This window comes from Rhipicephalus sanguineus, chromosome 3 (genome assembly GCF_013339695.2).
Source record: "Rhipicephalus sanguineus isolate Rsan-2018 chromosome 3, BIME_Rsan_1.4, whole genome shotgun sequence".
Lineage (NCBI taxonomy): Eukaryota > Metazoa > Arthropoda > Arachnida > Ixodida > Ixodidae > Rhipicephalus > Rhipicephalus sanguineus.
Window position 1 is genome coordinate 231977408 of NC_051178.1, and position 15000 is coordinate 231992407.

Here is a 15000-nt window from a genome sequence, read left to right on the forward strand (position 1 = left end):
TGTGCTGTTTAGCAGACTTTAACGTAGTGAAAAATTAGCGCTCGTTGTAATTTAAAACCTATCTGAATGTGGCCGTAACTACTAACTAAACGGTCACTTGCACTCAACTGACAACGTCACGATAAGACGCAAGAGAAAAAGAAACCTTTGGATAATAATTTGGGCCCGTATACACGAAAGACGTCTAAGCTGTAATTGTCCGTGAGAGAAAATTTCGAGTAATCCATGGTGCTGGGAATATAGTTAGAAAAAGGCAGCCACCCAATAGCAAAGAACAGTTAGAAAAGGAAAGCTTTGTATATTCGTTCCACAGTCGACAGCGGTGAACTGATCAGGGCCGTAACTTTATTTGCTAATGCTCGACGCATTTAAGCAGAGAGCGCATACAACGACGCGAATAATAAGCCGGTATTGAGCTTCCGTGAGAAGGAGCATTTACAACGTTACACGCAAGGCTTCTTCTGTCAGAGCGTGCGTGTGAGCAGTTCAGTACAAGTCTAATCAACGCAGCGTTGCCCCCCGAATGTCTCGAATTTCCGGAAAGACAGAAACGTCGCGATATTTACTTTGGAAGCACTTCTGGCGCCAGGGTTAAATCGAATGTAAAACGATGCAGCCAGAATTCGGCAACGCTCATGAGATCAAGATTTTGTCGTAATTATTGTTTTTTTTTTGTTTTTGGACAGAAAGCGCGACTGAAAGCACTAATACCCTAGCAGATGCTTTTAATGAATGCTGTAATGAAGTGCTCCTAGCTTATTTTTATCATAACGGTACGTTTATTTTTCGAGTAAATCTAGGCACATGAAGGTTGCTCAGTTTTGCTGAAAATTACTTTTCCTGTAGCTCTCCCCTTTGTAGGCGTGGAAGCATTCAGTACAGGCAATTCATTAACTACGTTAAGCTACGATTGTGCAAATAAAGAAAAGTGGTACAAAATTGTGTAAGAAGTGCGGATACACAACACACATCACGCAAACGACTTTGGTTGCAAACGATAAGAAGGTCCCGGTTTCGTCCATTGTGTGGTACACATTTCCAATTCGGTAAATTTCTGAAAGTGGCATTTAGTTGCACCTTTATAAGCCCTCGGCTATCTTTAACGTTAACTGCGTATTTTTTCTCTATATTTATTTTGCGAATTAATGAGATTCAATGTATACAGGTAGCGTTCCTTTTATTCAGTGTTTTCTCACTTTTCGATTATTTCTGTCACCTCTGTTTTGACATTCACAAAGCCGATGTGAGGAACGGAAAAATGAGAAGACTGTGTGAGCTGATCCGAATTAAACTGAGCGCCGACATTCTGTATGTTTTTTTTTCCTCCACTATAAGAAAAAAAAAAAGGTGTCCTTTGACTCTTCTTTGCTACACCTGTGACTTTCACATGTATAACTCTCTTTAGAGAGGCACGTTGACTGTCATTAGGAGAGTCGTGGGGTGTATAACTTTCATGATGGTATAAAACTTCTAGCGCAAGCCCACCTAGCTATCCTTTTACGGTATAACTCTCTTTTAAAAAGGTACGCTAACTCTCCTTTGGAGAGTCGTGCGTCCCACGGCTCTCTTAAAGAGAGTCAGCGTGACTCTCTAAAGAGAGTTATACATGTGAGAGTCACATGTGTAGAGTCAAAGGACACCTTTTCTTCTTCGAGTGTACTACAACGCAAGCCGCCTAACAATCCCCATAGTCAATCCTACACGCTAACCACATGGACAGCAGTACGAGACACTTGATATATAATTTAATTTGTGCATTCGGTTGTCACATAAACGTGTACCCATGCTTTTTGTTCTTCTGCGCGCCACGGCCAAGCCACGACTGCGCGTCCCATCACATCACTTTTCCGGACAACGCTATCAATTTTTAATGTATCTTTTTTTTATTTGCTCCACACGCGAACGACGAAGGATTTTCGCCACACACAGGTCCGCAAAAGATTTTCCAATCGAAGCGCTCGCCGCGTGGGGAGGACGATTGTCTTCGGAACTTCAGGTCATGGAAAGTTGTTGACTTCCGTGTCGCTTCCTTTCCACTCTCTCTCTCTCTCTTTCTTACGCTTTCTTTCGGTGTTTTTTTTTTCTCACGCAGGTAGAAAGACAAGCAGCGAAAATGCCATTCTCCAGTCTGCAGTTCGCGAGATCAATTCTACGCAGGACCTCGCACAGCAGCGAAGGTGCGGAAAGGAGGCAGAAAGCGTTGACACCCCTTTTTCTGGGTCCGCACGCCATTCCTGTCCAGCGTACATGCAGAAGGTCCGTGTCTGCCAGCCACTTCCTTTTTTTTTTCTTTTTCTGTCGATATAACCCCGCCTTTGTTTCACATCCCGATTCTGTCTTTTTTTTTCTTATTTCATTTTTTCCCTTGACTTGTCGCTCGTATACGTGCGTGTTTGAAACCACACCGAACGAAATCGGGAGAAGAGGGCATAGGTTGAGTAGTAGCTAACGGGGGGGGGGGGGGGGGGGAGGTTGCGTGGACCTGAAGCTCGGAGGATTTTAACGGGAAAGGGTAGAGGAGCTTTGCCGTAAGCGCCGTGGGTGAGGGTAGGCAGGCCCTCCCATTCGAAATTCCGTGACGGCTGCGTTCGTAGCTGAGCGACCGTGTAGGCGTTGCCCGGGCAACGTGCAATGTCCAGCCCCGACATGGCAGCAGCCACTGCACTGCACTTGTACCGTCTGCGGAGAAAGCCGCAATGTATCCGGGACGAACTCGGCTGTCCACGTTTGCAGTCTTTGCTGCAGGCAAACTGCATGTGTTACATGCACTTACATGCTTTTATATACGCGGTGCGAGTTAATTTTTTTTCTCGCTGATTTTTAATCTCTTCAGTGCTTTTACGCTCTTCGAAGACGGGGCGCGTGTCCTCTCATGAAATATTAATGTATCGTCGCACGCGTGCATAGAAGGGAGTAATTGAGTGGAGACTGCATGGGCTATACTTTATTACTTCACTTTGTTTATTGTATATTTATTGATAGAAACATCAAAAATGCATGGAGTTGCAATGCTTTTGCGCCCGTGCTTGTTTTACAAAGGTTTCAATTTCATGGGGTGTTGAGCATTCATACGTAAAATAAGGCTATCTTCGTAGTTTTTTATTTACCACGTAACCATCACAGCAAGTTTTCGTTCGGCGTAGTTCTTGTTATACAGATGTAGTCTTGCTAAGCCTGAGGTTATATCATGGTAACATAGTGGTGAAGTGCTTTCTGGCTGTTTTTCTCCTTGTACGTTAACAAATAAAAGTAAATTTCACATTTATACCAATTACCATTATTGAGGTAACATTTGAAGGTCACCGACCGGTACATATATTCAGTGCGAAGGCAATGATAACGTATCGATTAGCGGGAGTTGGACATTCAGTTTTCACGCGAGCAATTCAGCGCGCAGGCTCCAAGAAACAGCGCGCTTCCCTTGAACTGACGAGTGATACGGTTCTCGAGGACAAGACTTCCGAGAGCACTTGAACGCGTGACACACTCTGCATTGCCTCTCACACGTACGATCGCAAAGCTGTATAGAACATAGCAAGGACGAGATATTCGAGTAGTTACCCATGTCGTGTAATATAAGCCCGAATATATTTATCGCTGACAAAGCCCTATAAAAATTTCCGGCAGATCCCGCGCTTTGTGGGAATCAATTTTGTGCGAAGCAGTCGGTGAGCCTATGCCGGATTTTTTCGCTTTGAGTCAAGCGTTACGTGGTGGATCGATGTCTTTCGGTAAATCTCGTAGTTGTGCGCATATCGTTGGCTCTTTAGCCATATCGACTACATTGTCGTGGAAAGAGTACCTCATGGTCCGACCTAACGTCGGCACTCACGTCAAAGCGGTGTCAGTTTTATCGCAGCAATGTGCGCGCTACGGGGCAGTGATGCGCATGTCATAAGTAGCGGTATTCAGCTTATTTGAGAAACGTATGCCTATAGCTTGCGTAGTCAATGTTTAGTACATTGGTATTAAAGCGAATAGCGAACACTGCAACCAGAGTTGGTGTTGCCCCGGCATCAGGCATGCACAAGCTCTTTTACAGCGAAAGCTGTTATAAGACCACAACGGCAGTGGGGTAGTTGTCCGCTGCCGCCGCCGCCGGTGTCCGTAACCACTATCGCGCGAAATAAGAAAAAAGTAAATGAGAAAAAGATATCCAGAATAGGACGGAATATGAACCCGGGCCCTCTGCGTGGCAGTCGAGTATTTTACCACAGAGACACACTGGTGCTTGAAACTCCTTTACAAAATGACCCTATACAGGTGTCATGTCGGGCAAGGAATCGCGTTAATATGCGTAATATAGCATGTCAGAAGAGTAAAATAACAACCAGGAGTCACCCAATGCTAATTGCGCAACGAATGTGTGCTTTAAAGCTTCCCAGCCACTACAAAGTGTTCAACCATAATTCTTCATCCTCATCTGCCGCGTGCAGCATCAACAAAGTGCAGATAATGCCTTACAAATGTGTAACGGTTACCTCGCTTATCCGCAGAAAGACGAAAATTGTCACAGTAGTTGCTTTCCTACTTCACAAAAATTATGATTTGTGGCGTAGTGTGTGGCACGTGTACTTGTATTAGTTTCACCGAGACAGTTTTGAACGGGCTTTAGAAAGGCCGCTCTTCCAGCTTTCGCTGTGACTGTGCGGCGCACTCCGCGCAGGCCTGGCGTTTTTTGCAAAGCTGTTTGAAGCACTGGCATGGCTCTGTGGTAGAATACTTGGCTGCCATGCATAATGCCTGGATTCGGTTCCGGCTCGAGCCGGGATTTTTATTCTTTGCTTCCATCGGGACTTTTCTCCCTTTGACAACGCCGTCGACACTGGCACCGGATTTTCTGCAACACAGGCTCCATAACGCTCTCGCGTTAAGATTTCCAGTCTATTTTCGGTAAGCCTTGGTTGATATAGACTGTCAATGACCTTTTCGCATCCAAGTGCTTTATTGATAATTCAGTATTTCACTCTGACCGCTCCTAAACTGGGCTTGATGACTTTGCCGCGGTATTATCACTGTGGTGGCAGTGACAGCATAAGAGCAGTGCCACTGATTCTGTTATCGCATATGTACTTCACTTTTTTTTCGTTTTGTTACAAGGAAGATATTTGGTTTCCAGGTTTGTGTTGGGAAGGATAGCAGTCAAGTGTTTGACGGACATTCATATGGTATATAAATATGTTTAACAGAATAAAACAGAATGCCGTGAGAGACCTTGTAAAACATGTACGTTTCAGAGATTGAACGCCCTACGACTTCCTTGTTCATAGGAGGCGGGCAAGACGCCGTTGTTTTTAAAATGTGTTCAGTGCTAAATAAGCCATCTAATATTTCTGCCATAAGAGAAGACTTTTGTTCAACCTGAGCTGCTCTTTAAGCTGTATATACAGAACGGTAAGCATCAAGGATTCACTGATTAAAGCCCGCATTGACGGTAAATGAATATCGTGAATTAATTCAGCAGCCTCCCCACTACTCTCCCCCTTCTAAAGACGGAAACCTACATTCAAGTAAGACCAACCAAAATATTTCTGTACATCAGAATCGTACGTAGCCACATCACAACGTAGCGTAACAGAAAAGAAAAGTACAGAGATATTTGTAGTCATCGTCATCATTATCCCCTTCGTCATCACAAAACCAACTACTGTCGATACCAAATATTTTGTTGGCACATCTTTTACTGCTGCCTTTTTCACTGGGAGAATCTCACGAAGTCCTTCTGACCTCATAGCCGGTTGCGTAAGGAACTTCGATCTTCTGTTCATCACTACGTAGCGTAAGTAAACCGAGCCTTTATGAGACAGTAGATTTAAACGGAAACAAAAAGCTGCCTGTGGTGCCATTTCGGTGCTTTATAAAGTTACTGTAGAGGGCGCTTATGTGCTACTGCGAATAAGGTCCCTATATTTTTAAAGGTAGCGACAACTACACGCGCGCCCTCTCGAGGGGTCCAAGGAGCAAGTCCCGTGCATATTGCGGGCGCCCGAAACCGAACTCAGTGCTCGTTAAATTATTAATATTTGTGGTCTAAGATGCTCATCAGATATCAAACTACAGGGTCAATAATTTTAACGAGCACGGAGCACGTTAAATATTGAAATAAAACGCGTGCGTTTCCGAAGCAGGTTCCGAGCGGGTTCCCCACAGCAGCTGTCATTCAGGGCATTTATTTTATTTTTTTCTTTGCATATTTTGACATTCAGCGTAACTTGAAGTACAGGTGGTGTTTGGATGAGTTAAAAGTACTTGTTTTCTAGTTCGAATAAAATAGGCAGGTAGTGAACGTACTGCTACTTTCGGAAGCTTCATCGGGCACCTAGCGCTCTTGTATTGCGTAGCGCAAAATACGCGCTGTTATTGGTTTGACTGTGTTTGTCAGCGTTTGGAAGTCTTCCCATGGTTACATGGTATTAAAAATACCGTGTAACCATGGGAAGACTTCCGAAGCTTATTTTGTTTATACTCTAAGAGGTTTATTTATAGGAGAAGAGGGGATATTCCACAAATGCAGCTGCACTGCATTTGAGGAATATCAGTAACTTGAGTACCTTTCAAAATCTAGGAAATATCGCATGCCCACTAGTGTCTCGCGAATTTTAATGTTTAACTGTTTTTAACGACGCGCATTTATCCAAAGCCGAACCCCTTTTACTACCCCGCTGCTTCGTGTCCCGCAGATATAAAGGTACGTTGCAACGTTACCCATTGCAATTTCAAATTAATTTGGGTTATGTATACACGTACAGGCCCTAAAACCAGCCTACAACCAGAAAAGCTGAGTTAGGTGGTTTTTTGTAGAGATGCAAGAGAACAAAGGAGCACTTACTGAAAAAAAGCCGGCAGATCCCACGCATTCTGGGAATCGATGTAATGCGAAGCAGCCAGCAAAGAGCTGCATGCATCGTCTTGTATGTCACTAAGGAAAATGCGTGTCATGGTTTTCTTGTTAACTCCTATTATTTATGTTCGTCACACAGTGACGTCGCGCAATACCAACTTCGGGGTAGATCAAGCTAGCGAAACGGCCGCCAGCGCACCATGAGCGTGGTACGCAAGTCATGCTGCACATGACACGTGTGTCATGACTTTCATGTTAACTCGTGTTATTTATGTTCGTCACACAGTCACGTCGCAAGACACCAATTTTGGTGTATATCAAGCTAGCGAAACGGCCGCCAGCGCACCATGAGCGTGGCACGTAAGTCATGCTCTACATGATATGCGTGTCATGATTTTCATCTTATCTCGTGTTATTTATGTTCGTCACACAGTCACGTCGCAAGATACCAATTTTGGTGTATATCAAGCCAGCGAAACGGCCGCCAGCGCACCATGAGCGTGGCACGTAAGTCATGCTGTACATGACATGCGTGTCATGATTTTCATGTTAACTCCTGTTGTTTATATTCGTTACACAGTCACGTCGGAAGATACCAATTTTGTGTGACGAACATAAATAATAGGAGTTAACAAGAAAACCATGACACGCATTTTCCTTAGTGACATACAAGACGATGTATGCAGCTCTTTGCTGGCTGCTACGCATTACATCGATTCCCAGAATGCGTGGGATCTGCCGGCTTTTTTTTCACCAAGGATATCTCTCTTTCTTTCTCTCTCTCGTTCTTTTTTTTCTCTGTGCTCATCCTTTTGCCCATCAGAGTTATTGCATCCCACGCCGGACAAATCGGTGCACGTGTTCTGGGAGCAAAGCAGAAGATGAAGAAGAGAGCGCTTGCCGGTTCATGATGATGATAATTTTCTGTCTACGACACACGGCAAACGTCGAGCATAAGTGCTCTGCTGTAATAAAGCCACGTTATATTAGTCATCGACACTCCAGATGTATGTAAAAAGGCGACGCAAACTGTTTGGTTATATGCGTGCAAGTTAGTCTTCCTAGCTTAAGGTGAAATTTGTGCCCGTTGCCTGTTCTAGCAGTGCATATATTTTACATTTGACGATGAGGTCGATCACTAAAGCGACGCACCTCGACTGGAACGCACGATTGTGGGTTGCACTGAACGACGGGGGATGCATTCGTGGTTCGGTTTACACTGAAAATATTCGCACATATTCAGGCGTTAACGGCTTTTTGTTTTATTCCCGTAGTGCCTCCACCCTCCTCGCCCTCGAGCAGCGACGAGTGCTAACACCTTTTTTCCACGGGAGGAACACTCCTGCTTTAGCCGTTTGCGTGAAATATGTGGGGACGTGTGCTAACGGAGATGCAAACAAAAAAACAAACGTACGTAACCCCACGAGATGAAAGAATAGGCAAATAAGGACGCTCTGTCGATGTCGATACAAACAATTCGATGGCCCGCGTTTCCCCTCTTTTCCGCGTTTTGCGCCTCTGCGTACACAAGCGCCGCGCCAAGCACCACCGCCGTGTGTACGTGTGCGAATGTGCGTGCGTGTGCAAATGGTAACTCGATTGCGGCGGCGGTTGAAGAGGGGAATACGTGATGGCCTGGTCCCGTACCAAACACGGCACCACCGCCCCGAGACCGCTGTGGCGCCGGTCCTTGCGTGTTTTCGTTCGTCTACACGTTTCGTTTATGGTCGGCTCACTTCTTTCCGTATTGTTCTCTGCTTTTCGAGATTTCCCCCTCACCCCTTTCTGCACCACTGCTTTCTCTCTCTCTCTCGAGGCTCAGTCGCAGCTTTTCATGGTACCCCTTTCCTTCCGCTCGTTAGCCGAGCACCGGCGATGAAGTTGTTGTCGGGGCAACCCGCAGCGCAGATAGGACAACACAGGGTGCCGCGCAGGGGTGTCGCGCCCCCGTCCGGACTCCATCTCGCGGCGCTTCACGAATGTCGATGAATGCTCTCAAGAAATGCACTGCACAAAATTACACGACAGCAAAACAGACTAACAAAATGTTTTTAACGAACTCACTGACGCGCGCGTGCGCACGCACACACTTTATTTACCATTTATAGTGGCCTTGAAATACTTGTGTCGCCCTTTTAACGCTGTGCATTGCTTCTAACTAGTTGGCATTTTTGAATAGATGCACCTGCATTATATCTGCTGAGTTCGTTGAAATGAAAGCCGTGGCTCTTGCTATTATGGGTTTTTTAACAGCGTCACTATCGGCTACTATGATTTTTTTCTGGTGGAACGCACGGTGCGCGAGGATGTAGGAGGACGGTAGTAGCAATGATAGAAATTGGCAGTAAATGTTTTCCATAAAAAAAGTTCATCAAGGAAAGTCTGTATTGTATTACGAAGATCAGTACCACAGTCATGTGGGTCACTGTAGATGTCTAGATATCTATCTACATCTAGATATCTAGATGTAGTTTGTAGAAGTCTATGGACGGTGGTCACCATGATAATGGGTTGTCGGCTACAAGATTATAACGCCATTGTCGGGTGCACTTGGTAGTAGGCAGGCAACACTGGCCAACCTCCATCAGCGTTAAACAAAGCTTGTTCCGCAGGCCTCTGTAAAAACGAAGTGCAAAAAATGGTTGTGTTTTTCAGGCCCAACATCGTGGTCTTCCCGCGAAGCAGCCGCCATGATTGGGTTTGCAATGATAATAGGAACCCGAGCACTTTGAGAAATATGGAGTCAGTCAGTCAGTCAGTCAGTCAGTCAGTCAGTCAGTCAGTCAGTCAGTCAGTCAGTCAGTCAGTCAGTCAGTCAGTCAGTCAGTCAGTCAGTCAGTCAGTCAGTCAGTCAGTCAGTCAGTCAGTCAGTCAGTCAGTCAGTCAGTCAGTCAGTCAGTCAGTCAGTCAGTCAGTCAGTCAGTCAGTCAGTCAGTCAGTCAGTCAGTCAGTCAGTCAGTCAGTCAGTCAGTCAGTCAGTCAGTCAGTCAGTCAGTCAGTCAGTCAGTCAGTCAGTCAGTCAGTCAGTCAGTCAGTCAGTCAGTCAGTCAGTCAGTCAGTCAGTCAGTCAGTCAGTCAGTCAGTCAGTCAGTCAGTCAGTCAGTCAGTCAGTCAGTCAGTCAGTCAGTCAGTCAGTCAGTCAGTCAGTCAGTCAGTCAGTCAGTCAGTCAGTCAGTCAGTCAGTCAGTCAGTCAGTCAGTCAGTCAGTCAGTCAGTCAGTCAGTCAGTCAGTCAGTCAGTCAGTCAGTCAGTCAGTCAGTCAGTCAGTCAGTCAGTCAGTCAGTCAGTCAGTCAGTCAGTCAGTCAGTCAGTCAGTCAGTCAGTCAGTCAGTCAGTCAGTCAGTCAGTCAGTCAGTCAGTCAGTCAGTCAGTCAGTCAGTCAGTCAGTCAGTCAGTCAGTCAGTCAGTCAGTCAGTCAGTCAGTCAGTCAGTCAGTCAGTCAGTCAGTCAGTCAGTCAGTCAGTCAGTCAGTCAGTCAGTCAGTCAGTCAGTCAGTCAGTCAGTCAGTCAGTCAGTCAGTCAGTCAGTCAGTCAGTCAGTCAGTCAGTCAGTCAGTCAGTCAGTCAGTCAGTCAGTCAGTCAGTCAGTCAGTCAGTCAGTCAGTCAGTCAGTCAGTCAGTCAGTCAGTCAGTCAGTCAGTCAGTCAGTCAGTCAGTCAGTCAGTCAGTCAGTCAGTCAGTCAGTCAGTCAGTCAGTCAGTCAGTCAGTCAGTCAGTCAGTCAGTCAGTCAGTCAGTCAGTCAGTCAGTCAGTCAGTCAGTCAGTCAGTCAGTCAGTCAGTCAGTCAGTCAGTCAGTCAGTCAGTCAGTCAGTCAGTCAGTCAGTCAGTCAGTCAGTCAGTCAGTCAGTCAGTCAGTCAGTCAGTCAGTCAGTCAGTCAGTCAGTCAGTCAGTCAGTCAGTCAGTCAGTCAGTCAGTCAGTCAGTCAGTCAGTCAGTCAGTCAGTCAGTCAGTCAGTCAGTCAGTCAGTCAGTCAGTCAGTCAGTCAGTCAGTCAGTCAGTCAGTCAGTCAGTCAGTCAGTCAGTCAGTCAGTCAGTCAGTCAGTCAGTCAGTCAGTCAGTCAGTCAGTCAGTCAGTCAGTCAGTCAGTCAGTCAGTCAGTCAGTCAGTCAGTCAGTCAGTCAGTCAGTCAGTCAGTCAGTCAGTCAGTCAGTCAGTCAGTCAGTCAGTCAGTCAGTCAGTCAGTCAGTCAGTCAGTCAGTCAGTCAGTCAGTCAGTCAGTCAGTCAGTCAGTCAGTCAGTCAGTCAGTCAGTCAGTCAGTCAGTCAGTCAGTCAGTCAGTCAGTCAGTCAGTCAGTCAGTCAGTCAGTCAGTCAGTCAGTCAGTCAGTCAGTCAGTCAGTCAGTCAGTCAGTCAGTCAGTCAGTCAGTCAGTCAGTCAGTCAGTCAGTCAGTCAGTCAGTCAGTCAGTCAGTCAGTCAGTCAGTCAGTCAGTCAGTCAGTCAGTCAGTCAGTCAGTCAGTCAGTCAGTCAGTCAGTCAGTCAGTCAGTCAGTCAGTCAGTCAGTCAGTCAGTCAGTCAGTCAGTCAGTCAGTCAGTCAGTCAGTCAGTCAGTCAGTCAGTCAGTCAGTCAGTCAGTCAGTCAGTCAGTCAGTCAGTCAGTCAGTCAGTCAGTCAGTCAGTCAGTCAGTCAGTCAGTCAGTCAGTCAGTCAGTCAGTCAGTCAGTCAGTCAGTCAGTCAGTCAGTCAGTCAGTCAGTCAGTCATCAGTCAGTCAGTCAGTCAGTCAGTCAGTCAGTCAGTCAGTCAGTCAGTCAGTCAGTCAGTCGTCAGTCAGTCAGTCAGTCAGTCAGTCAGCATTCAGTCAGTCAGTCATCAGTCAGTCAGTCAGTCAGTCAGTCAGTCAGTCAGTCAGTCAGTCAGTCATTCAGTCAGTCCGTCAGTCAGTCAGTCAGTCAGTCAGTCAGTCAGTCAGTCTCAGTCAGTCAGTCAGTCAGTCAGTCAGTCAGTCAGTCAGTCAGTGCGATTACCAATGAATAAGATTACGTTATTCAATGCAACTGTAGTCTTCTGGAAATCGTGAAATATTTCGAGGGAGTATTTTACACAGGTGTTGATACACGTTAGGGAAACATCTAAAATATGATTTTTCTCTGCAATGCACGCGAAGGCACCTTGAAACAAACGTATGCAGTGTATGTAGAGTGAACATGCGCAGTACTAACTGATACACCTATTTTTCAAATCGTAGCAAGTTGTGACATGTTTGAAAAGTATTATTAGCTATGGGTGTGTTCAGTAAGCAAAGTGGTCTTCTTTTTAATTTTTTCCCTTTCTCTTTCGCGGGGTTATAAATTTGACAGGTGATGGCGGCGCTCGTACAGCGTCACCAACGACCACAATATCTACGCCTCTGTACGCCACAAAGCTCCTAAGCGACAGCACGCGCATCTGATCTAGCTCGTTGATGTTCGGTGGCATGCATGGCTCGAATCTCCTTTATGCAAGAGCACGTGCTATCAGTTTCTACGTATATGCGACGATAAAAACGTTTGAAAAAGCCAACAAAGCCATTTTCTTTGGTCAAAATGAAAAACTTTCTCCAACTTCTCGTCTTCTCCTGTAAAGCGTGCTTTGCCTGCACTACTACCCCGCGATAGGTGAAGCAAAGGGCGATTGCCGTAGGTATGTCAAGTTGACGAAAGGAACATTGCCAGCTTGAGCCGCACGGCTCCTTAAAGGCTGAATGATAGTAGATACACTCCGATTAAGGCCGTACCACGGCCGGAACGTTAGTAAAGACAATGTCCTTTTCCATGTGTGCTACCTGCGTAATCCATCTGTGCTACCTGCATGTGTGCTACCTGCATATCCTGGAACTGCTGGTTGAAGACTAGACTACAGCGTGCTTTGTCGCGCTTTACATGCCGTAAACGCATAAAGACAACATACGCACGCGAATTATTAACACCATACGCGCGAGGTAAACAGTCGAAGGAAACAAGCAGCATTTTAAGGTGATATACACGTTCAAAGTTGCCTGTAAGATACCTTATAACTCACACAACGGCACTGCAACTAACCAATGCTACGAGAAAACTGAACGTGTTGGAAAAACAAAGGGCGAAACAACACATGAAAAAAAGCAAGTAAAAAAATGCTTTCTAGGGGAGTTTTTTCTTACATAGATTCTTCTAATGTCTTTTTTTTGTTTCCGGGTAGAACAGCCGGCTGCAGAACTTGAAGACGTTCTCAGAAAAGCGATGAGGTCCTGGCAGCGCTTGCAGAGCGAAAGAAGCATGAAAAAAGGCAGATAATTATGTCTCCCGGCTCCGCTACCAGGGGTCATTAAGCTATGAAGACAGAGAAGGACAGAGAATAGTGTGCGGCGCTTGTGTAGATGTTACGAGTGAGCTGCGAAACGAAAAGAAGTGGCCCTACGCTCTCGTTCCTTCATTTGGGGCACCAAGATAAAACCACGAAGACAACGGCGCGCTGCAGATGCGCCGCACAGCTTTCACTGTAAGTGTCGACGTTCGCGCTCCCGGAAAAGCCCAGCTGAATGGCTATTTTCGAGTCAGCTCGATCAGGAGACAACACGTTTCCGGGACGCTTCTTTTTTTATTTTTTTTTTTCGCACAGACGACGACTATGGCGTGCGATCCGCGCAGTGCTATGCAGATGACGCTTGAACACGCCCTGTCGGCCACCCCATGCAGCCTTGTTTTCTTTTCGTTCCAGATCTTCCGCACTGCGTGTCATCTTGCATCATTGTACCGCGGTGCCCTTTTATTCCGTCGGTGCCTATTGCTGTTCCACACAGCGCCTTATGTGTAAGTGCACAACGATCTCGAAAAGTACCTGGCTTTTTGTTCTCAGCTAAAGCCATGGTTGCACCCATTCAACGCGTCGAGCGATGATATTCGGTCATACGCAATGTTTTGAGTTCTCCGCTTATTTGTGGCTACTGCAATGCGCATTGCGCAAAATGAGTTATAGTGTTCCGTGTCAACCACGCAGAGTCGGTACGAAAAAAAGCTAAACTTTCTCAGGTGCTTCTGTCGCATATTCAATGTCGTACTTGAAAAGAATCGAAGACATTTTCTTGGAGACTTGCTGGGACCTTGTTTCTCAGGTTAAATACAGAGTGCTCAAATACAAATGCCTTTTTGCCTCTAACGATAGTGTCACGTTAAGCATGTTACAGTTTTGAGAATGCTTTTGTAGGTTTGGAAAGGGGAGATGGAAACAAACGCGAAGAGCGGAGCGCGCTGTTTTCATCAAGCTCTGATCTTGGTGGCTATAAAAAAGATGCTAGAATAATTCTTGATTTTATCATGGGTGACTCCAGCAGCGTTTTATCACCATCCCGGCTACCACCGCCTGAAAATGAAGGCGAAAGAGCAGATAATGTAGATGCATCATGTTCCCGTTTCTTTCCATCCCCACTGTACATTCTAAAAGACGTTCTGTCTTTGAACCACGGTGAGCACACTTATGGAAATAACAACGGATCCAAATGTTAAAAGCGTATTCAACACCCACGTGGATAATAATTTTTGACGCGATAGCGTTAAAGAGCCAGTGTCGCAGAAATTCTGGTGTCGGCGCCGGTGTCGTTCGTGGTGAGCGAAAAATCGAGATAGATGCAAGTAAATAAATCATAAAAATTTTAGGGTTAGAGTGTGAATCGAGCCCAGGCCTTCTCCGGGCAGTCAAGTGTTTTTACCACAGAGCCCTGGCAGTGCTTCAGACTGTATAAAAAATATTATACAGCCATCATGCAGTGCGAAGAGTCCCGTTAACACATAGATAATTGCGTGGCAGATGGCTAAAATTCCCCCAGGCGTCATGCCATCTTAATTGGCTAGCGATTGGGTTGTTCAAAAGACCCACCCATTACAACGAACTCACGCATAATTAATCATCATCATGAGTAGCAGAATCAACTAAGTGTCCACTGCGTGTATTACCTTACGGATGCGTAATGGTTACGTATAGCTGATTCGCAGCATGATGGATTACGGGCAATTAAAAGTTGAAATTGCAGTAGGTATGCAGCCTAGGAGAGTTTCAAGCTGCCAATGTTACGCGTGCACACGCTCCTTTCCTCGCGCCACGATTGAAGTGTCCACTGAGAAGCGACGCCTGGCAAAGGAATGAGAGGACGATGCGAAAGGGGCGCAAACACTCCATCGTCTTCTGCATTTGAAGGCGAAGCTG